This window comes from Triticum urartu, chromosome 7A (assembly GCF_056163025.1).
Source record: "Triticum urartu cultivar PI428250 chromosome 7A, HENAU_Tu73, whole genome shotgun sequence".
Classification (NCBI taxonomy): Eukaryota; Viridiplantae; Streptophyta; class Magnoliopsida; order Poales; family Poaceae; genus Triticum; species Triticum urartu.
The window spans coordinates 222,790,343-222,813,067 of NC_141879.1; positions in this window are offsets into that span (position 1 = coordinate 222,790,343).

The window sequence follows — 22,725 nt, forward strand, 5'->3', positions numbered from 1 at the left end:
CACCGTCACCGGCGTGACACCTTGATCACCATCGTAGCATCGTTGTCGTCTCGCCAATCTTATGCTTCCACGACTATCGCTACCGCTTAGTGATAAAGTAAAGCATTACAACGCAGTTGCATTGCATACAATAAAGCGACAACCATATGGCTCCTGCCAGTTGCCGATAACTCGGTTACAAAACATGATCATCTCATACAATAAAATTTAGCATCATGTCTTGACCATATCACATCACAACATGCCCTGCAAAAACAAGTTAGACGTCCTCTACTTTGTTGTTGCAAGTTTTACGTGGCTGCTATGGGCTTAAGCAAGAACCAATCTTACCTACGCATCAAAACCACAACGATAGTTTGTCAAGTTGGTGCTGTTTTAACCTTCTCAAGGACCGGGCGTAGCCACACTCGGTTCAACTAAAGTTGGAGAAACTGACACCCACTAGCCACCTTTGTGCAAAGCACGTCGGGAGAACCGGTCTCGCGTAAGCGTACGCGTAATGTTGGTCCGGGCCGCTTCGTCCAACAATACCGCCGAACCAAAGTATGACATGCTGGTAAGCAGTATGACTTATATCGCCCACAACTCACTTGTGTTCTACTCGTGCATATAACATCAACACATAAAACCTAGGCTCGGATGCCACTGATGGGGAACGTAGTAATTTCAAAAAAATTCCTACGCACACGCAAGATCATGGTGATGCATAGCAACGAGAGGGGAGAGTGTGATCTACGTACCCTCATAGACCGACAGCGGAAGCGTTATGACAACGCGGTTGATGTAGTCGTATGTCTTCACGGCCTGATCGATCAAGCACCGAAACTGTGGCACCTCCGAGTTTTAGCACACGTTCAGCTCGATGACGATCCCCGGACTCCGATCCAACAAAGTGTCGGGGAAGAGTTCTGTCAGCATGACGGCGTGGTGACGATCTTGATGTTCTACTGTCGCAGGGCTTCGCCTAAGCACCGCTACAATATTATCGAGGAATATGCTGGAAGGGGGCACCGCACACGGCTAAGAAAACGATCACGTGGATCAACTTGTGTGTCTTAGGGGTGCCCCCTGCCCCCGTATATAAAGGAGCAAGGGGAGGAGGCCGGCCGGCCCTATGGCGCGCTAAGGAGGAGGAGCCCTCCTCCTAGTAGGAGTAGGACTCCCCTCTTTCCTACTCCTACTAGGAGGGGGAAAGGAAGGGGGAGAGGGAGAAGGAAAGGGGGGCGCCCCCCCCCTCTCCTAGTCCAATTCGGACCAGAGGGGGAGGGGGCGCGCGGCCCACCCTGGCCGCCCCTCTCTCTCTCCACTAAGGTCCATAAGGCCCATTACTTCTCCCGGGGGGGGGGGGGGGGTTCTGGTAACCCTCCGGCACTCCGGTTTTCTCCGAAATCACTCGGAACACTTCCGGTGTCCGAATATAGTCGTCCAATATATCAATCTTTATGTCTCGACCATTTCGAGACTCCTCATCATGTTCGTGATCACATCCGGGACTTCGAACTAACTTCGGTACATCAAAACTCATAAACTCATAATATAACTATCATCGAAACCTTAAGCGTGCGGACCCTACGGGTTCGAGAACAATGTAGACATGACCAAGACATGTCTCCGGTCAATAACCAATAGCAGAACCTGGATGCTCATATTGGCTCCCACATATTCTATGAAGATCTTTTATCGGTCAGACCGCATAACAACATACGTTGTTCCCTTTGTCATCGGTATGTTACTTGCCCGAGATTCGATCGTCGGTATCTTAATACCTAGTTCAATCTTGTTACCGGCAAGTCTCTTTACTCGTTCCGTAATACATCATCTCACAACTAACTCATTAGTTGTAATGCTTGCAAGGCTTATGTGATGTGCATTACCGAGAGGGCCCAGAGATACCTCTCCGACAATCGGAGTGACAAATCCTAATCTCGAAATACGCCAACCCAACATTTACCTTTGGAGACACCTGTAGAGCTCCTTTATAATCACCCAGTTACGTTGTGACGTTTGGTAGCACACAAAGTGTTCCTCCGGCAAACGGGAGTTGCATAATCTCATAGTCATAGGAACATGTATAAGTCATGAAGAAAGCAATAGCAACATAGTAAACGATCGGGTGCTAAGCTAATGGAATGGGTCATGTCAATCACATCATTCTCCTAATAATGTGATCCCGTTAATCAAATGACAACACATGTCTATGGTTAGGAAACATAACCATCTTTGATTAACGAGCTAGTGAAGTAGAGGCATACTAGTGACGTTTAGTTTGTCTATGTATTCACACAAGTATTATGTTTCCGGATAATACAATTCTAGCATGAATAATAAACATTTATTATGATATAAGGAAATAAAATAATAACATTATTATTGCCTCTAGGGCATATTTCCTTCACACACTTCATCGAAGGGGCTATGGTGTTGATGAAGAAGCCCTCCGTGACCGATGCCCCCTCCGGCGGAGCTCCGGAACAGGCCCAAGATGGGATCTCGTGGATACAGAAAGTTACGGTGGTGGAATTAGGGTTTTGGCTCCGTATCTGATTGTTTGGGGGTATGTGGGTATATATAGGAGGAAGAAGTACGTCGGTGGAGCAACAGGGGGCCCACGAGGGTGGAGGGCGCGCCTGGGGGGGGGGGGTAGGCGCGCCCCCTACCTCGTGGCCTCCTGTTACGTGTCTTGACGTAGGGTCCAAGTCTCCTGAGTCTTATCTGATGAGAAAATCACGTTCCCGAAGGTTTCATTCCGTTTGGACTCCGTTTGATATTCCTTTTCTTCAAAACCCAAAAACAGGCAAAAACAGCAATTCTGGGCTGGGCCTCCGGTTAATAGGTTAGTCCCAAAAATAATATAAAAGTGGATAATAAAGCCCAATAATGTCCAAAACAGTAGATAATATAGCATGGAGCAATCAAAAATTATAGATACGTTGGAGACGTATCAGGGGGGGCGCAGCCTCTCCTCTCTCTTTTTCCTAAAGTCCAATAAGGCCCATATACTCCCTGGCGAATTCCCGTAACTCTCCGGTACTCCGAAAAATACCCGAATCACTCAGAACCTTTTCGATGTCCGAATATAGTCGTCCAATATATCGATCTTTACGTGTTGACCATTTCGAGACTCCTCGTGATGTCCCCGATCTCATCCGGGACTCCGAACTACCTTCGGTACATCAAAACACATAAACTCATAATACAAATCGTCACTGAACATTAAGCGTGCGGACCCTATGGGTTCGAGAACTATGTAGACATGACCGAGACACGTCTCTGGTCAATAACCAATAGCGGAACCTGGATGCTCATATTGGCTCCTACATATTCTACGAAGATCTTTATCGGTCAAACCGCATAACAACATACGTTGTTCCCTTTGTCATTGGTATGTTACTTGCCTGAGATTCGATCGTCGGTATCTCAATACCTAGTTCAATCTCGTTACCGGCAAGTCTCTTTACTCGTTTCGTAATACATCATCCCGCAACTAACTCATTAGTTACAATGCTTGCAAGGCTTATAGTGATGTGCATTACCGAGTGGGCCCAGAGATACCTCTCCCACAATCGGAGTGACAAATCCTAATCTCGAAATACGCCAACTCAACAAGTACCTTTGGAGACACCTATAGAGCACCTTTATAATCACCCAGTTACGTTGTGACGTTTGGTAGCACACAAAGTGTTCCTCTGGTAAACGGGAGTTGCATTATCTCATAGTCATAGGAACTTGTATAAGTCATGAAGAAAGCAGCAGCAACAAACTAAACAATCATTGTGCTAAGCTAATGGAATGGGTCAAGTCAATCACATCATTCTCCTAATGATGTGATCCCGTTAATCAAATGACAACTCATGTCTATGGCTAGGAAACATAACCATCTTTGATCAACGAGCTAGTCAAGTAGAGGCATACTAGTGACACTCTGTTTGTCTATGTATTCACACATGTATCATGTTTCCGGTTAATACAATTCTAGCATGAATAATAAACATTTATCATGATATAAGGAAATAAATAATAACTTTATTATTTCCTCTAGGGCATATTTCCTTCACTTATTACTTCCCAATGCCTCCCTCTAGGCCCAAACAACGGTGAAGTGTCATGTAGTCGACGTTCACATGACACCACCAGGGGGATGACAACATACATCTCATCAAAATATCGAACGAATACCAAATTCATATGACTACTTATAGCAAGACTTCTCTCATGTCCTCGGGAACAAATGTAACTACTCACAAAGCATATTCATGTTCATAATCAGAGGGGTATTAATATGCATAATGGATCTGAACATATGATCTTCCACCAAGTAAACCAACTAGCATCAACTACAAGGAGTAATCAACACTACTAGCAACCCACAGGTACCAATCTGAGGTTTGGATACAAAGATTGGATACAAGAGATGAACTAGGGTTTGAGAGGAGATGGCGCTGGTGAAGATGTTGATGGAAATTGACCCCCTCCCGATGAGAGTATCGTTGGTGATGACGATGGTGATGACGATGGTGATGATTTCCCCCTCCCGGAGGGAAGTTTCCTCGGCAGAACAGCTCCGCCGGAGCCCTAGATTGGTTCCGCCAAGGTTCCGCCTCGTGGCGCCGGAGTTTCGTCCCATGAGCTAGCTTATGATTTTTCTCCTCGACGAAAGACTCCATATAGCCAAAGATGGGCATCAGAGGGCCACCAGGGGGCCCATGAGGCAGGGGGCGCGCCCAGGGGGGTAGGGCGCACCCCCCACCCTCGTGGACGGTGGGTGGCCCCCCTCTGGTACTTCTTTCGCCCAATATTTTTTATATATTCTGAAAATAATTCCCGTGGAGTTTCAGGACTTTTGGAGATGCGCAGAATAGGTCTCTAATATTTGCTCCTTTTCCAGCCCAGAATTCCAGCTGCCGGCATTCCCCCTCTTCATGTAAACCTTGTAAAATAAGAGAGAAAAGGCATAAGTATTGTGACATAATGTGTAATGACAGCCCATAATGCAATAAATATCGATATAAAAGCATGATGCAAAATGGGCGTATCAGTCCCCAACACACCCAATACAATGGTAAATTGTATAGGTGCACTAGTTCGGCGAAGAGATGGTGATACAAGTGCAATATGGATGGTAGATATAGGTTTTTATAATCTGAAATTATAAAAACGGCAAGGTAAATAATGATAAAAGTGAGCGAAAACGGTATTGCAATGTGTCGAAACAAGGCCTAGGGTTCATACTTTCACTAGTGCAAGTTCTCTCAACAATAATAACATAATTAGATCATATAACAATCCCTCAACATGCAACAAAGAGTCACTCCAAAGTCAATAATAGCGGAGAACAAACGAAGAGATTATTGTAGGGTACGAAACCACCTCAAAGTTATTCTTACTGATCAATCCATTGGGCTATTCCTATAAGTGTCACAAACAGCCCCAGAGTTCGTAGTAAAATAACACCTTATGACACAAATCAACCAAAACCCTAATGTCACCTAGATACTCCAATGTCACAACAAGTATCCGCGGGTATGATTATACGATATGCATCACACAATCTCAGATTTATCTATTCAACCAACACAAAGAACTTCAAAGAGTGCCCCAAAGTTTCTACCGGAGAGTCAAGACTAAAACGTGTGCCAACCCCTATGCATAGATTCCTAAGGTCACGGAACCCGCAAGTTAATCACCAAAATATACATCAAGTGAATCAATAGAATACCCCATTGTCACCACGGGTATCCCACGCTAGACATACATCAAGTGTTCTCAAATCCTTAAAGACTCAATCCGATAAGATAACTTCAAAGGGAAACTCAATCCATTACAAGAGATAGAGGGGAAGAAACATCATAAGATCCAACTATAATAGCAAAGCTCGCGATACATCAAGATCGTGCCAAATCAAGAACACGAGAGAGAGAGAGAGATCAAACACATAGCGACTGGCACACACCCTCAGCCTTGAGGGTGAACTACTCCCTCCTCGTCATGGAGAGCGCCAGGATGATGAAGATGGCCACCTGTGATGGATCCCCCCTCCGGTAGGGTGCTGGAACAGGGTCCCGATTGGTTTTTGGTGGCTACAGAGGCTTGCGGTGGCGGAACTCCCGATCTAGGTTTCTTTTCGGGGGTTTCTGTATTTATAGGAACTTTTGGCGTCGGTCTCACGTCAGGGGGGGGGGGGGTCTCCAAGTCATCCATGAGGCAGGGAGCGCGCCCTCCACCCTCGTGGATGGCTCGGGACTCTTCTGGCCCAACTATTTTACTCCGATGGCTTCTTTTGGTCCATAAAAAATCATCAAAAATTGGCACGTCAATTGGACTCCGTTTGGTATTCCTTTTCTATAAAACTCAAAAACAAGGAAAAAACAGAAACTGGAATTGGGCTCTAGGTTAATAGGTTAGTCCCAAAAATCATATAAAATAGCATATAAATACATATAAAACATCCAAGATGGATAATATAATAGCATCGAACAACCAAAAATTATAGATACGTTGGAGACGTATCAGTAAACTCCAGAGAAGGACACAAGAATGACGTTACATAGAAGCCCCGAAAGATTGAATGTGAAAGTTGCAAGTCTACATACAATTGGGACAAGAGAAGAGGAAGATCTACTATAAACAGAAAACAGTACCGAATATGTGTTGCATCTCGGTAAAAAAACTTGATCGGATGGTGGCGATAACACGAGTAGTGTGCGCTAGGCGGCGACTCTGCCCTTTTCTTCTTCTTCCGCCTCAGCAGGAAGAAATGTTGCATTATCTCTAAGCACTATGTGGAGAGGACACCGCACCCTACGATTATCTTTGGATGAAAAGAGTGGACATGCCCGACAGTTTGCTTCTAATTCGATGGATCCAATGTGCTTGTTTGCACATCTACAGGGAAAAGCCAATAAAACAAGTGCATCAGTCTCTCAAGTTTTCATGTCAATGAATGGAATGTATAGAATTGACAATAAATATATTGGTATGGCCATTGCCCATTATTCAACCCTCAGTGCTCCGGCGCCACTAGGAGAAAGGGGAGAAAGGCCAACTCCTTTTTCTTCCTGCCAGGACTTCCCTCTAGATGGAAGAAGGTTTCCCTCTCTGGTCCTTGGCCTCCATGGAGGGCGGGTGAAAGGATCGATATGGTTGACTAGAGGGGGGGGTGAATAGGCAATTACCAATTTTTAACTTTTCTTTATCAAATTAAACTTTGCATCAAAGTAGGTTGTCTAGATGTGCAACTAGGTGAGCAACCTATATGATGCAATACCAACAAGCACACAAGCAAGCAAGAGAAGTAACACTAAAGAGCTTGCACAAGTAAAGGTAAGAGATAACCAAGAGTGGATCCGGTGAAGACGAGGATGTGTTACCGAAGTTCCTTCCCTTTGAGGGGAAGTACGTCTCCGTTGGAGCGGTGTGGAGGCACGATGCTACCCAAGAAGCCACTAGGGCCACCGTATTCTCCTCACGCCCTCACACAATGCGAGATGCCGTGATTCCACTATTGGTGCCCTTGAAGGCGGCGACCGAACCTTTACAAACAAGGTTGGGACAATCTCCACAACTTAATCGGAGGCTCCCAACAAAACCACGAAGCTTCACCACAAAGGACTATGGCTCAGTGGTGACCTCAACCGTCTAGGGTGCTCAAACACCCAAGAGTAACAAGATCCGCTAGGGATGAGTGGGGGAATCGAAAATCCCTTGGTGGAAGTGTAGATCGGGGCCTTCTCAACCACTCCCGAGAAAATCAACAAATTTGATTGGCTAGAGAGATAGATCAGGCGAAAATGGAGCTTGGAGCATTTAATGGAGCTTGAGCAATAAATGGAGCTTGAGGAGGAAGAGGTAGGTCAAAGGGAAGAAGGAGACCCCCTTTTATAGTGGGGGCAACAATCCAACCGTTGCCCCTCACCAACCAGCCCCGCACATGGCCGTACTACCGCTAAGAGGGGGCGGTACTACCGCTAGGTCAGCGGTACTGCCGCACCAGCCAGCGGCACTGCCGCGCAGAGGAGACTAGTAGGGAAAAGGACCCAACGCGGTACTACCGCGATGGTAGGGGTGGTACTACCGCTCCTGGAACGGTACTACCGCCTCTACAACCGCAACTAGTGCCGCAAAACCCGACACGAGAAAAAGACCCCTCGAATCGAGGCGGTAGGAGCCAGACTGCCCAGCGGTACTACGGCAGCGGGGTCACGGGCGGTACTACCGCTGAGGAGCGGTACTGCCGCTTGTGACCCTTTGGCCGTACTACCGCTTGTAGTGCGGTACTACCGCTGGGACACAGAAGAGAGAGAGAGAATCTCTCCAAAGAGGCTAAGGACGAGGCGGTAGTGCCAGGCACCCCAGCGGTACTACTGCTGTGGAGACACGGGCGGTACTACCGCTGTGGAGCGGTACTGCCGCTTGTGGCTCCTCAGCGGTACTACCGCTGGGTGGCGCGGTACTACCGCAGGGACCCAGACAGGACAAGGAAGAGAGGAGAGATCTCTTCAATGGAATGGAAAAGCTCGGAGGGTGAGAAGCTGATGTGTACGTGTTGATTCCACCCATGCAAACCCCAGCGGACCCCCTCTTGATAGTACGGTGCCCTCTACGTAACTAGTCCACCGAGAGAGAAACGAAAGAGCTACACCGTCTTGAAAGACACTCCGAGGGGAAGAAAACGTCTCGTGCCAGGGGAGAATCTGAGAACTATTCAAAGCACAAGATTAGTCCGCAAACATGTTGTCATCAATCACCAAAACTACCTTGAGAGAGATATGCCGTAACAATCTCCCCCTTTTTGGTGGATTGATGACAACTAGGGATTTGCGCAAGGAAAAGAAATAAAAGTAAGAAAGCTAAGAACTACAAAATATAGACGGGCTCCCCCAGAATGTGTGCACCTAGATAGAGGAGCATTCGGAAAGCAAGACACACACATCCAGATCAACACTCCCCCTATATTTTACAGTCCAACAATACTAAGCACAAGATATATGGGAGAAGAGTATAAAACAGGACAAGCATGCAACTCATAATAAACTACAGTACTGAATAGACATAAGTAATAAGGTAGCGATATGGAGCATATGTCTCACACCATATGTCTAGAACTTAGGTCTCACAGGCACCAAACCAAACCAAACAAAGACACCGAGAGAACACACAAGAAAACACAAGACGACAAACACAAAGCATGACACAAATCCCTACACTCTCTCCCCCTTTGGCAGCGAGACACCAAAAAGGGAAAAGAGCGACGCTACAACTCCAGGTGATGGCAAGCTGAGAATCTCGAAACATCAAATCTCAGCGTGATCGTCTGCATCTCCGTCGTTGGTCGAAAACTGCTCGGCGTCGGAGTCGGTCCAAGGGCAGTGCTGATGAATCCACTCCTCCTCTTCAGTGATCTGACCCTCAGAACCACTGGCAACTGTCGCTCCCAACTGACGCATGAGCTCCTTGTGGCGCATCCTGGCATGCTTCTCCGCCACATGAGTCATGTACTGACCATGAGACTCCATGCAGAAAAGCTTCTTCAACTTGTTTTTAAGCTTCTTCGCCCACGAGGGTTCAGCACTAGAGGGGCCAATATCCTCCTCGTGATCATCAGTGGCTGCCCCACCCTCGGTCTCCATGGCAGCAGCAGCAGCAGCAGACAGACCTCCTGTTTGAGGCGCTGGGGTGACCCAATTGTCCTTCTTCCTTAGACGCTTGATCTCATGAGAAACCAAGTCTCCAGTCTCTAGCAACACTCTAGGATAGGTCTGTGCCCAGGCCCTCTCAATGAGCCTCATGATGAATGGACCATATATCGGGCACTTGCGCTCAGACACGGCAGAGAGAAGTTCAGACCACATGACATGAGAAATATCCAGGCTCTCTCCAGTGCTTGCTTCCTTCTCATGCTGACAGAAAAGGAGCATGTCCACGAGGTAAGAGTGGACCATATCCAGATTCCCGATCTGAGGGAAGAGAGTCTCACGGAAGATGCGATGAAGAATGTCCAGATACGGAGACAACTCATAGGTCTTCTTCTCAGTTACTGGGTGAACTTTCACAGTGCAGTAGGGCCAAAGGGCTTGCTTGTGGGTGGACGTAGCATTGCGGTGAGGGCGGAAACCGACAGGAGTCTCAAGCCCGTGATCCACCACATCAAGTAACTCCATGAAAGCCTTCCACTTGACGGAAAGCAGCTTGCCATTGGCCATCCATGTCAGAGTCCTGTCGACATCCGTCCCAAGATGGACGGTGGCATAGAATTGAGTCACCAAATCCGCATCGAAATCCTTATTGAATTGCATGATCCTGAGAATGTTTAGCTGAGTGCACATCTGAAGGGCTTCGCCAAAGTACTCCAGGTCCTTCTCCATAGCATCAGTGTCAATGGAGCGAACATCAACAAAGAGATTCTTCTTGGCCTTGATCACATCAAAGTAGATGGCAAACTGAAAACGGTTCCAGAACGGGCGGTTGACCAAAGTGGGTTCTTGGTCCACCGCATAGGGGTTGCGGTGACGCTTCTCCCAAAACTCCTTGTTGGTCATCTCAGTCACAGTCTTCCCTTTTGGCTTGTTGGCGGATCTCTTCGATTGCTGAGGAGGTGGAGGAACACTTGCAGATGCGCTTGCTGGAGGCGGTTGGGTGCTCGAGGAACCACCGGGTGGCTCAGAGGTGCGGTAGCGTTTTGATGTTGCACGCCCGGGGTTGATACAGCGAGCTTGATGCTCAGAAGGGTCATCACCTGGAGCCAAACACAAGAACACGCAAAACAACCAGAAAGAACGAGCATAAGCCAACAAACACAACAAAAATAATCAAGGTAAGGTAGGAATTTGATGGAATTTGGCATGCAGGGTAGTACCGTGACATGCCCGCGGTAGTACCACCCAAGCGGTAGTACCGTCCCAAAGAGAGCAGTAGTACCGCTCGAGGTCAAGCGGTAGTACCGCTCCAACGAGAGCGGTAGTACTGCTCGAGCCCAAGCGGTAGTACCGCTCCAACGAGAGCGGTAGTATGGCTCGAGGCGGAGAAACAGCAGTTTCCTACAGCACGAGGCGGAGAAACAACGGTTTCCTACTACCGTGGTCAGATCCGGCACTACCGGCCTGCCAAATTCAAAAATATTCCTACCAAACTCTAATCGAGATAGTCTAGTTGCCTTCTCCAACCAACTCAAGCCTAGATTTAGCCAAAAATCTAGAGATGCAACCACCATTGCCCCTAAGAAACAAGATCTGAAAACGAGACAAAAGGAAAGAAGGAACGGGGGCAATACCAGCATCCATGGCAAGAGAACGGGGTGGGGATCGACTCCACCAAAGGAAATGGAGAGGGACGCCCCGGAGACGGAGATCAGCCGGAGCCCTCCCGCGGCGAGTGGAGGCTGGAGAGAGGAAGAAGAAAGAAGGGGGCGAAGCGAATGGGTATGGGGGAGAAGAAACCTCCCCTGCCCCCGAAATAACCCCCTGGTCTCGTCCCTCAGCGGTAGTACCGTGATGGGGGGCGGTAGTACCGCTTATGAGCGGTAGTACCACGCACCACCAGCGGTAGTACCGCCCAGCACGCCACGGCAACCAAACAAACAAGGCTTTTGCTCGAAGGAAAGACACAAACAGCAAGAAGAGAGAGCACACGAGCAAACGACCAAGACACACCTCTTCAAAAGAGGGCGGTGGCCGAGGCCACCTATGTTTGAGTCAAGAGGTATGGCGCCGCGAAGATTTTAACCTTGGGCCCATGACCAAAACTCATCTTTGAAACACAAGTACCATCAACAATGGCTAAAGTGAAAGACTTGATCAATTTATGCATAATGGGGGGAGGGAGAGTTCATTGAGAGAACAACACTCCCCCTATGTCCATGCCTACACCTAAACTAGACAACAAATTGAGCATGGTGGGGTGTGCAAGGGTTCAAGCCACATTGCTCGAATAAATGATATTTAGCTCATGCCTTAACTCGCGAAATATTGCTTCATCCAAGGGCTTCGTGAAAATATCTGCAAGGTTGTCATGAGTGTTGACATAGTTGAGCTCGATCTCTCCTCGCCTAATGTGATCCCGGATGAAGTGATACCGAATCTCAATGTGCTTCGTCTTGAAGTGTTGCACCGGGTTGAGAGAGATCTTGATGGCACTTTCATTGTCACACCAAAGAGGCACTTTGTCACAAGTGACACCGTAATCCTTTAAAGTTTGCCTCATCCATAGGAGTTGTGCACAACAACTACCGGCGGCAACATACTCCGCCTCAGTGGACGAGAGAGACACACAACTTTGCTTTTTGGAAGACCAACTTACCAAAGAGCAACCAAGGAATTGGCACCCTCTGGAAGTGGACTTCCTATCCACTTTGTCTCCCGCCCAATCAGAATCCGAGTACCCTACAAGCTTGAAGTTTGATCCTCTTGGGTACCATAAGCCAAAGTTTGGGGTATGAGCCAAATATCGAAAGATTCGTTTGACCGCCACATAGTGACTTTCCTTAGGTGCGGCTTGAAACCGTGCACAAATTCCCACACTCAACATGATGTCCAGTCTAGATGCACAAAGGTAAAGCAAGGATCCAATCATGGAACGATATACCTTTTGATCCACCACTTTACCATTGGGATCTAAGTCAAGTTGGCACTTGGTGGGCATTGGAGTGGAAGCCGGCTTGAGGTCACTTAGCTTGAATCTCTTGAGCATGTCTTGAGTGTATTTGGATTGATTGATGAAGGTTCCTTCTCTTCTTTGCTTCACTTCGAACCCTAGAAAGAACTTCAACTCTCCCATGGAGGACATCTCGAACTTTGAGGTCATGAGAGCGGCAAATTCCTCATTGAAAGCTTTGTTAGGAGAACCAAAGATAATATCATCAACGTATAATTGGCACACAAACAACTCCCCTTTGACCTTCTTAGTAAAAAGAGTGGGGTCGATTATCCCAACTTCAAAACCACGGTCTTGTAACAACTCGGTAAGGTGGTCATACCACGCACGTGGGGCTTGTTTAAGGCCATAGAGTGCCTTATCGAGTTGATACACATGATCGGGAAAGTAGGGATCCTCGAACCCGGGGGGTTGCTTGACATAGACCAACTCATTAATAGGACCATTAAGAAAAGCACTCTTCACATCCATTTGTTGTAACTTAAAGTTATGATGAGAATCATATGCAATCAACATGCGAATGGATTCAAGACGAGCAACGGGAGCAAAGGTTTCACCGTAGTCGATACCCTCGACTTGGGAGTAGCCTTGTGCTACCAAACGAGCCTTGTTGCGAATGATAATCCCATGGGCATCTTGCTTGTTCTTAAATATCCACTTGGTTCCTATGACATTGTGATTCCCGGTTGGTCTTGGCACCAATCTCCACACTTTGTTGAGCTCGAAGTTGTTGAGTTCTTCATGCATGGCATTGAGCCAATCCGGATCTTCTAGCGCTTCATAGACCTTGTGGGGTTCCACACAAGAGACAAACGCGTGATGCTCATAATAATTTGCTAATTGTCTACAAGTGCTTACCCCCTTTCTTAAGCTTCCAAGCACATTCGTCATGAGATGATCCTTGGTGGAGAGCTTCGAAGCAACCTTGGCGGCACGACGCTCTAATTCCTCCTCGGGGATGAGACGAGGAGTGGTCACTTAATCATCTTGAGCGTCGTCTTGGGCTTGTTCTTGTTCTTGAACTTGCTCGGAGGAGAGAACTTGACCTTGGGCATCACTTGATGTGTCAACACCGTCTTGAGCGTGATCTTGCCCTTGGTCATGTTCTTGAAGATGAGGGCCTTCATGTTGAACTTTAGAAGCATGTGGGCCTTGGGTTGGTGATGGCTCCACTTGAGTGGAGCTTTGTCCTTCTCCTTCGGTCAAAAGGGGTTCCTCAATGGGTAGGATAAAGCCAACACCCATTCTTCTTATGGCTTGGGGAGGAATTTCATCACCTACATCACAAGTGCCACTTTGCTCCACTTGGGAGCCGTTATTCTCATCAAACTCCACGTTACACGTCTCCTCAATAAGTCCCGTGGATTTATTGAGGACACGGTAAGCATGAGAGTTTGTAGCATAGCCAACAAATATGCCCTCATAAGCTCTAGCCTCAAATTTAGACAACCGAACACCTTTCTTGAGAATGAAACACTTACACCCGAATACCCGGAAGTACTTGAGGTTGGGCTTGTTACCGGTGAGTATCTCGTATGGAGTCTTGTTCAAGCCCTTGCGGAGGTAGAGCCGATTGGATGCATGACACACGGTGTTGATGGCTTCAGCCCAAAAGTTGTACGGAGACTTGAACTCCGCCATCATGGTCCTTACCGCATCCATCAACGTCCGGTTCTTCCTTTCTACAACACCGTTTTGTTGAGGGGTGTAGGGTGCGGAATATTGATGCTTGATTCCCTCATCACTAAGAAACTCATCCAAGGTGTAGTTCTTGAACTCGGTGCTGTTGTCACTTCTTATTGTCAAGATCTTTGCATTGTGTTGACGTTGTGCTTCATTTGCAAAGTCAATGACGGTTTGTTGGGTCTCGCTCTTCCTCTTGAAAAAATACACCCACATGTACCTTGAGTAGTCATCCACAATCACCAAGAAATACTTCCTACCTCCAAGACTATCGAAGGATGGAGGCCCAAAGAGATCCATGTGAAGGAGCTCCAAAGGCCTCTTTGAATAAATGATAGTCGTGGGAGGGTGAGCCTTCTCATGTAGCTTTCCTTCGATACAGGCACTGCAAGCACGATCTTTAGCAAAACTAACATTCGTTAGTCCACGGACATGGTCCCCCTTGAGGAGACTTTGCAAAGATCTCATATTGACATGGGCTAAATGGCGATGCCAAAGCCATCTCACATCAACTTTAGCCATTAGGCATGTCGCGGTCTTAGTGGTCGCTCCGAAAAGTTAATCACATATAGACCGTTCTCGACATGCCCAACAAAAGCTACTTTAAGAGTCTTGCTCCACAAGAGGGCCATGGTATCGATATCAAAGAAAGTGGCAAAGCCCATGATTGCAAGTTGACGAACGGAAAGTAAATTGTATGCAAGGGACTCAACAAGCATGACCTTCTCGATCGTGAGATCATGAGAGATGACCACCTTGCCAAGTCCCAATACCTTAGAAGATGAGGCGTCACCCCACTCGACATTGGTGGGCATAGATGGAACCTTGTGCATGTCCACCACCAAGTCCTTGCTTCCGGTCATATGATTTGTAGCTCCGCTATCGAGCAACCATGATCCTCCACCGGAAGCAAACACCTACAAGAGATCAATGCTTGGTTTTAGGTACCCATTTTGTAATGGGTCCTTTGATGTTAGTAACAAGGGTTTTTGGAACCCAAATAGACCATTCAATGTATTCATGAGGAGAACCAACAAATTTGGCATAAACATGCCCATCACTAGCACGACATAACACATAGGAAGGGTTAAAATCGCCGGCTTTGTTGGGAGGGGTGACATTGCCCTTCTTGACATTGTTCTTCTTCTTCTCCTCGAAGGCACTCTCTCCCTCCTTGACAAAGGTTTGCATGAGAGGAGGAGGTCGTTTGGTCTTGTCATTCTTCTTCTTGTTCTTGGAGTCGGGCACGTACCCAACCCCTTCCTTGGCCACAACTCCCTTTTGGTTGATCAAGAGATCGTTGAGGTTCTTCTTGCCTTGTATGCAAGTCGCAAGACCTCTCTCAAGTTGCCCCTTTAGCTTAGCGTTCTCCTCAGCGAGATGCACATGCTCACAACACGGGTTAGTAGCATTTGCATTATCAATTAACATCATACGAGGGAAAGTGGCTTTTTCCTTGGTTAGCTTTACTTGAAGTTGATCATGAGACTCTTTGAGGCTAGCATGAGCACCCTTCAAGACCTTGTGAGCCTTGTCAAGTAGATCAAACTCCTCTTTGAGTCTAGCAAGATCAACCTCAAGTTCGGCCTTCTCGGAGTTTAGCACATGAGAAACTATGAGGACATGATCATAATCTTTCTTTAACTTAGCATGATCAACGTTGTGTGACTCCTCAAGAGCCAAACGAAGACCACGCTCTTCCTCAAGAGCATTGGAAAGATCCGAAATCTCATCGGCATAGTCATGACTATGCCCTTCCATCTTAGTGATGGTGTTTTCGTGAGCCTCGATCACGTCATTGGCTTCACCAAGTTGTTCCAAGAGAGCAACAAAGTGCTTCTTGGATTTTCCCTTGAGTTTGCCCATAAAGGCCTCAAACTCGTTGGCCTCCACATTAGCTCCCTCAAGTTCATTAATGCTATCTGTCGGAGAAGGATGATTAATGATGGTAGTTTTGATATTGGGGGTTACCTTGTTGGTGGCTTTAGCCATGAGGCACTTGGCGGTGATGCTCTCATTGGGTGAGTCTAAGAGAGACACCCGTGAAGTCGTCGCAATGGCAACGGAGGCCATGGCAACCAACTCATCATCTTCATCATCGTCATCATCCTCATTGTACTCTTCTTGTACAACCAATGCCTTGGGAGGAGTCTTCTTGGTGAAGTTGTTCTTGTTGGGGAACGACTTGGCCTTGTCCTTTCGGATGAGCTTGCCACCATTGTCTTCCCTCTTCTCATACGGGTATTCTGCAACAAAATGACTCACGTTACCGCAATTGTAGCAAGTCCTTACACGTTGCTTGCCCCTCGTGCCACTCGAGTTGTTTTTCTAAAGTTTGGCCTCGAGTTTTTCTTGCTCCAAAATTGCCTTGAAGCAAGTGCCATGTGTTCATGATATGCATACTTCGTATCTTCGGGGTTGCTCTCCTCTTCTTCCTCTTCTTCTTCTTCAACGGTGAGCTTGGCCTTCAATGCAAGGTTAGGCTTCTTTGCCCGTTGAGAACGGAGCACCACATTGTCGGCGGTCTTGTCCAAAATGTTCATGGCCACAAACTCATCCAACACTTCGCTTGAGGTCAAAGTGTGGAAGTCCGGTCTTTGACGAATGACGGAGGACATGGCCTTGTGGTAGGGCATCATTGCCTTGAGGAATTTGCGCTTGATACAATTGTCATCCGTGTCCTTACTCCCGTGATCTCGTAGTGAGACCGCGAGTTTGGTTACTCTCCGATAAAGCTCATGAGGTTCTTCATATTCTTTCATAGCAAACTCATCGGCCTCATCTTGCACCACTTCATAGTTGGAGCGTTGAATGCTTGCGCTTCCCCGGTAGAGAGAGACAACACAATGCCATGCATCTTTGGCCAAGGTGAAGGGACGAAGATGAGGTAGGTCTTCGGGTGGAATTGCATCTTGAATGATGAAGAGAGCATTCTCATTGAATTGATTATCCGTGGTTTCTCGAGGAGTGAAGTTGCTTGGATCATGCGGATAAAAACCTTCTTCAATGATTCTCCAAAGGTTAGTGTTCACATGATTTAAATGACGTTTAAAGCGGTAAACCCAAGAATCAAAGTCCTCATTTTTCACAATCTTAGGGGAAGGACCGGCATGATTCAAATGAGTAGAAGGAACCGGTCCACCATAAACAAGTGGTGGTTCCACATGAGCAAAGATGCCGGTGCCATTTTTACCACTAGAAGATGGAGCCTTTTCACTACTAGCTTCCCCCTTGTCGGGGATAACATCCGTCACCTTGTTCGTGGGATCACCCACTTTCAACGGTGCGGTGGAAAGTTTAAGCCCCTCAAGAAATTTAGTAAACATGCTTTCAACCTCGGTCGTCATGGAGGTCTTCAATGTCTCTAAGGCCACATTGAATTCCTCACGAGAGACCAAGGTTCCCCCATCGCCCGTGGACGAGATCGGATTCACACCGGAGTGTTCCTCCACACCGTCTACGGTATCAACCATACTCTTTGGACGGTAAAGTCCTTAATAAAGAGACGAGGCTCTGATACCAATTGAAAGGATCGATATGGTTGACTAGAGGGGGGGGTGAATAGGCAATTACCAATTTTTAACTTTTCTTTATCAAATTAAACTTTGCATCAAAGTAGGTTGTCTAGATGTGCAACTAGGTGAGCAACCTATATGATGCAATACCAACAAGCAAACAAGCAAGCAAGAGAAGTAACACTAAAGAGCTTGCACAAGTAAAGGTAAGAGATAACCAAGAGTGGATCCGGTGAAGACGAGGATGTGTTACCGAAGTTCCTTCCCTTTGAGGGGAAGTACGTCTCCGTTGGAGCGGTGTGGAGGCACGATGCTACCCAAGAAGCCACTAGGGCCACCGTATTCTCCTCACGCCCTCACACAATGCGAGATGCCGTGATTCCACTATTGGTGCCCTTGAAGGCGGCGACCGAACCTTTACAAACAAGGTCGGGGCAATCTCCACAACTTAATCGGAGGCTCCCAACAAAACCACGAAGCTTCACCACAAAGGACTATGGCTCAGTGGTGACCTCAACCGTCTAGGGTGCTCAAACACCCAAGAGTAACAAGATCCGCTAGGGATGAGTGGGGGAATCGAAAATCCCTTGGTGGAAGTGTAGATCGGGGCCTTCTCAACCACTCCCGAGAAAATCAACAAATTTGATTGGCTAGAGAGATAGATCGGGCGAAAATGGAGCTTGGAGCATTTAATGGAGCTTGAGCAATAAATGGAGCTTGAGGAGGAAGAGGTAGGTCAAAGGGAAGAAGGAGACCCCCTTTTATAGTGGGGGCAACAATCCAACCGTTGCCCCTCACCAACCAGCCCCGCACAAGGCCGTACTACCGCTAAGAGGGGGCAGTACTACCGCTAGGTCAGCGGTACTGCCGCACCAGCCAGCAGCACTGCCGCGCAGAGGAGACTAGTAGGGAAAAGGACCCAACGCGGTACTACCGCGGTGGTAGGGGCGGTACTACCGCTCCTGGAACGGTACTACCACCTCTACAACCGCAACTAGTGCCGCAAAACCCGACACGAGAAAAAGACCCCTCGAATCGAGGCGGTAGGAGCCAAACTGCCCAGCGGTACTACGGCAGCGGGGTCACGGGCGGTACTACCGCTGAGGAGCGGTACTGCCGCTTGTGACCCTTCGGCCGTACTACCGCTTGTAGTGCGGTACTACCGCTGGGACACAGAAGAGAGAGAGAGAATCTCTCCAAAGAGGCTAAGGACGAGGCGGTGGTGCCAGGCACCCCAGCGGTACTACTGCTGTGGAGACACGGGCGGTACTACCGCTGTGGAGCGGTACTGCCGCTTGTGGCTCCTCAGCGGTACTACCGCTGGGTGGTGCAGTACTACCGCAGGGACCCAGACAGGACAAGGAAGAGAGGAGAGATCTCTTCAATGGAATGGAAAATCTTGGAGGGTGAGAAGCTGATGTGTACGTGTTGATTGCACCCATGCAATACCCCAGCGGACCCCCTCTTGATAGTACGGTGCCCTCTACGCAACTAGTCCACCGAGAGAGAAAGGAAAGAGCTACACCGTCTTGAAAGACACTCCGAGGGGAAGAAAACATCACGTGCCAGGGGAGAATCTGAGAACTATTCAAAGCACAAGATTAGTCCGCAAACATGTTGTCATCAATCACCAAAACTACCTTGAGAGAGATATGCTGTAACAGCGGGAGCCCCTCCAATATTGGATCCTTCCTCCTTGGTTTCTCTCTGTTTTCGGTTATGTTTTCTGGCCGAACACCATTTTTTTTATAGCCGGAGATCCGTAGCTCTGGTCGGGCTAAAATTTTGAGGGGATTTCCCTCATTAAATTAGCTTCCTTGTGACCGAAGGAGAGCTCCAACCGACTTGAGGGATGCCCACACGGGCCCAGGGCGCGACAAGGGGGTGGTTGCGTCATGTGGCAGCGCGGGGCCCTCGGGCACAATTTTCTGTTGATGATTTCGCCCAAAAATCACATATATTCTAAAAAACATATTAAATCACCGGGGTATTTTGACCTTCCTAAAAATTGATTCTCTGTAAAACTAAAAACATGTAGAAATAGGAACTTGCACTAGGCACTAGATGTCTAGATTAGTATGTTAGTTCAGAAAAAAATTGTTGCCAAAAATATGTAAAAGTGATATGATAATAGCATGAAACAATAAAAACATATAGGTAACAAAATAGATGGGTACAAATGGCATCATGCCGACAAGCTTCACCTTTTTCTGTAACACATTTCAGATGCTGCCTAATAACTATTTGAACCAACACTAAATCATGAATACTAAATTATGCTGGTGGCATATGGTATTATCTGAAAAAGGCCATATTATCCCCTTCCACATTCAGAGAAGTGTAGATAAACCCTCCTACTGCTCCTGATAGCCTTCCCACACTCACGTCGTCTCGGTTGTTGCCGCGTCCTCAAGTATCGGTGAGGGTAGGAATCAGGTCGTGGCACCTCTCCATCTCCCTCACCTCCCCTTCCGCTACTATGGCGTCCGTGGTAAACTCTAGTTGGCTGACGTGCCCTCTAGCTTGTGACGCACACAAACTAAAATGTACATTGTTTTTGAGTTTTTTTAAATATGGGGTATAGTTGAAATGGTTATTTGTATGCAAAAGGATGTGTGAATTGGCCAAATGAAATGGGAATTAAGTTTAGGGGATGTGTTAAATGACATCCTCGCAATGCATAGGATCTTATAGGAATTAAGTTTTGGGATGAGTTTTTGGAACTATCGTCATGTTTGGCAATATCAACAAAGAGAAAATGGGAGTTTAAAGGCGGGAGTTTATCAAGGGATTAGGCGTGGGAAGTTGATTATTGGTCTCAAATCCATGCTTGGTGTGTGTGGCGGGAATTCATAGTAGAAATTTGACAGGAAATTTCATCATGCATGAATTAACACGGGACTAAGGAAGATATATGTGGGTATTAGCCTCTTAATTATCTTTTTTTCCTTTCCTCCGTAGTTTCCTTCCCCCAACCAAACAATGGATCATCGGCTCAACCTATCTCACATATTTCCTTTCTACCTTGCCTCGCAACCCAGGTGAAACTGACCTTCCCGCAATGTGAACTAATTCATGAGTTTAATATATGAATCCAGGGGCAGAGGGTGATTACTAATCAACTAGGCAGGACATCACATTGCATTGTTTTGTACTCTTTGGGTACGCATGGTTGGTATATATGGTACGAATCTTCGCTGGCTTGCCTCATGCCAGGTGATATAAGGGGCCACCAGAATCATGTTTTAGCTGACTCGATCATTGGAAAACCAGTACGGTCTAGGAACCATACATAAAACTATGAGCAGAGAAGGTGCCTCTCATCTGAGACTGTTGTTGTTCTAGGCGAGCAGTGATAATGAGGTCAAGTCATGCTATCTAGCGGATTCGTAGGCTTGAGAGGCATAGGAATAATGTGCTCTCCTAGTGGTTGACACATGTCTCGCCATTAGTCTCTGCCTCTTTCAAACTATGAATGTCAACCACGTGCAGACTACGATTCGGGTGTGGCTTCGGTGCTGGGTGCAATCGCGGTCTGAGAATCATGCTTGTTGTCATACTTTGGATTGAGTTCTCAACAAAAATCTAGTTTCTAGGAACACGGAGGAGCCGTCTCCACACCCGTGCGCTACTCTGCAGTCACAGAAGCGGCAAACAAGCTCCCCCTCTACTTTTGACAGACCAATATCAACCTTTTCCAAAGGCTACGGGAAACTCTAATCTTGTACTCCTCAACTACACACAAGAACTTAGAACTTTCGGAGAGTAGTATTTTATTGTTTACCCCCTTACCACTAGTACAAATGAAATATAGACAAGTTCTAAATTCCCTTCTCTCTGAAAACAATCATTCACAGGTTTTGTCGACATAAACCTGCCAGAGAACTTATTTTCAGTATTATTACATCTAAATAGCCTTACATAACAAAAAGAACACAATCGATGCACAAAATGATACATTAGCTTGACAACCAAAGAAGGAGACAAGGATGACGTTGCACAGCAACCAATGAAAGGTTTAATGTGAAAGTTGTGAGTCCACATACAATTTGGACAAGAAAAGAGGAAGCGCTACTATAAACAGAAAACAGCGCCGAACATGTGTTGCATCTTTGTAAAGAACTTAATCGGATGATGGCGATGCCCCGAGAAGTGCGCGCAAGGTGGCGACTCTGCCCTCTGCTTCTTCCTCCTCAGCTGGAAGAACTGTTGCATTATCTCTGAGCACTCCGTGGACAGGATACTGCACCTTACGGTTATCTTCAGATGGAAAGAGTGGACAGGCCCGACAGTTTGCTTCTGATTCGATGGGTCCAATATGCTTGTTTGCACCTCTACAAGGAAAAGCCTATAATACAAGTGCAACAATCTCTCAAGTTTTCATGTCAATGAATGGAATGTATAGAATTGACAACACATATATTGGTATGGAATCCACTGGCCATTATTCAAAGCAGTCCACTTGTACATGACTTGACTCTCAGAACTATTTGTAGGTGATTTAATCTCATGTATCAACTGGAATGTCTAAGTAAAGTCCCCATCTAAAATTTTCGGATCTGTCAATCTGATTTGTGTCTGAGAGGGATACTAGAATGGAATGCAAAGTTAAATATGTGTTAGCTAACGAAAAGCAACACATCTAATAGGTTCTTTACTTGCTTGGACAAGTGGGGAATAATTGTTTTTACTACCATTTTAAATATAATATTAAGCTATTTAGGAGTGAGTTTACCAAGGAGCTAGGCTTGGGAAGTTGATTATTAGTCACGAATTCATGTTTGATGTGTGGTGGGAATTTGAGAGAAAGTTTCATCCCGTGTGAATTAACACCGGACTAAGGAAGAGATATGTGGGAATTAGCCTCTTAATTCACATTTTT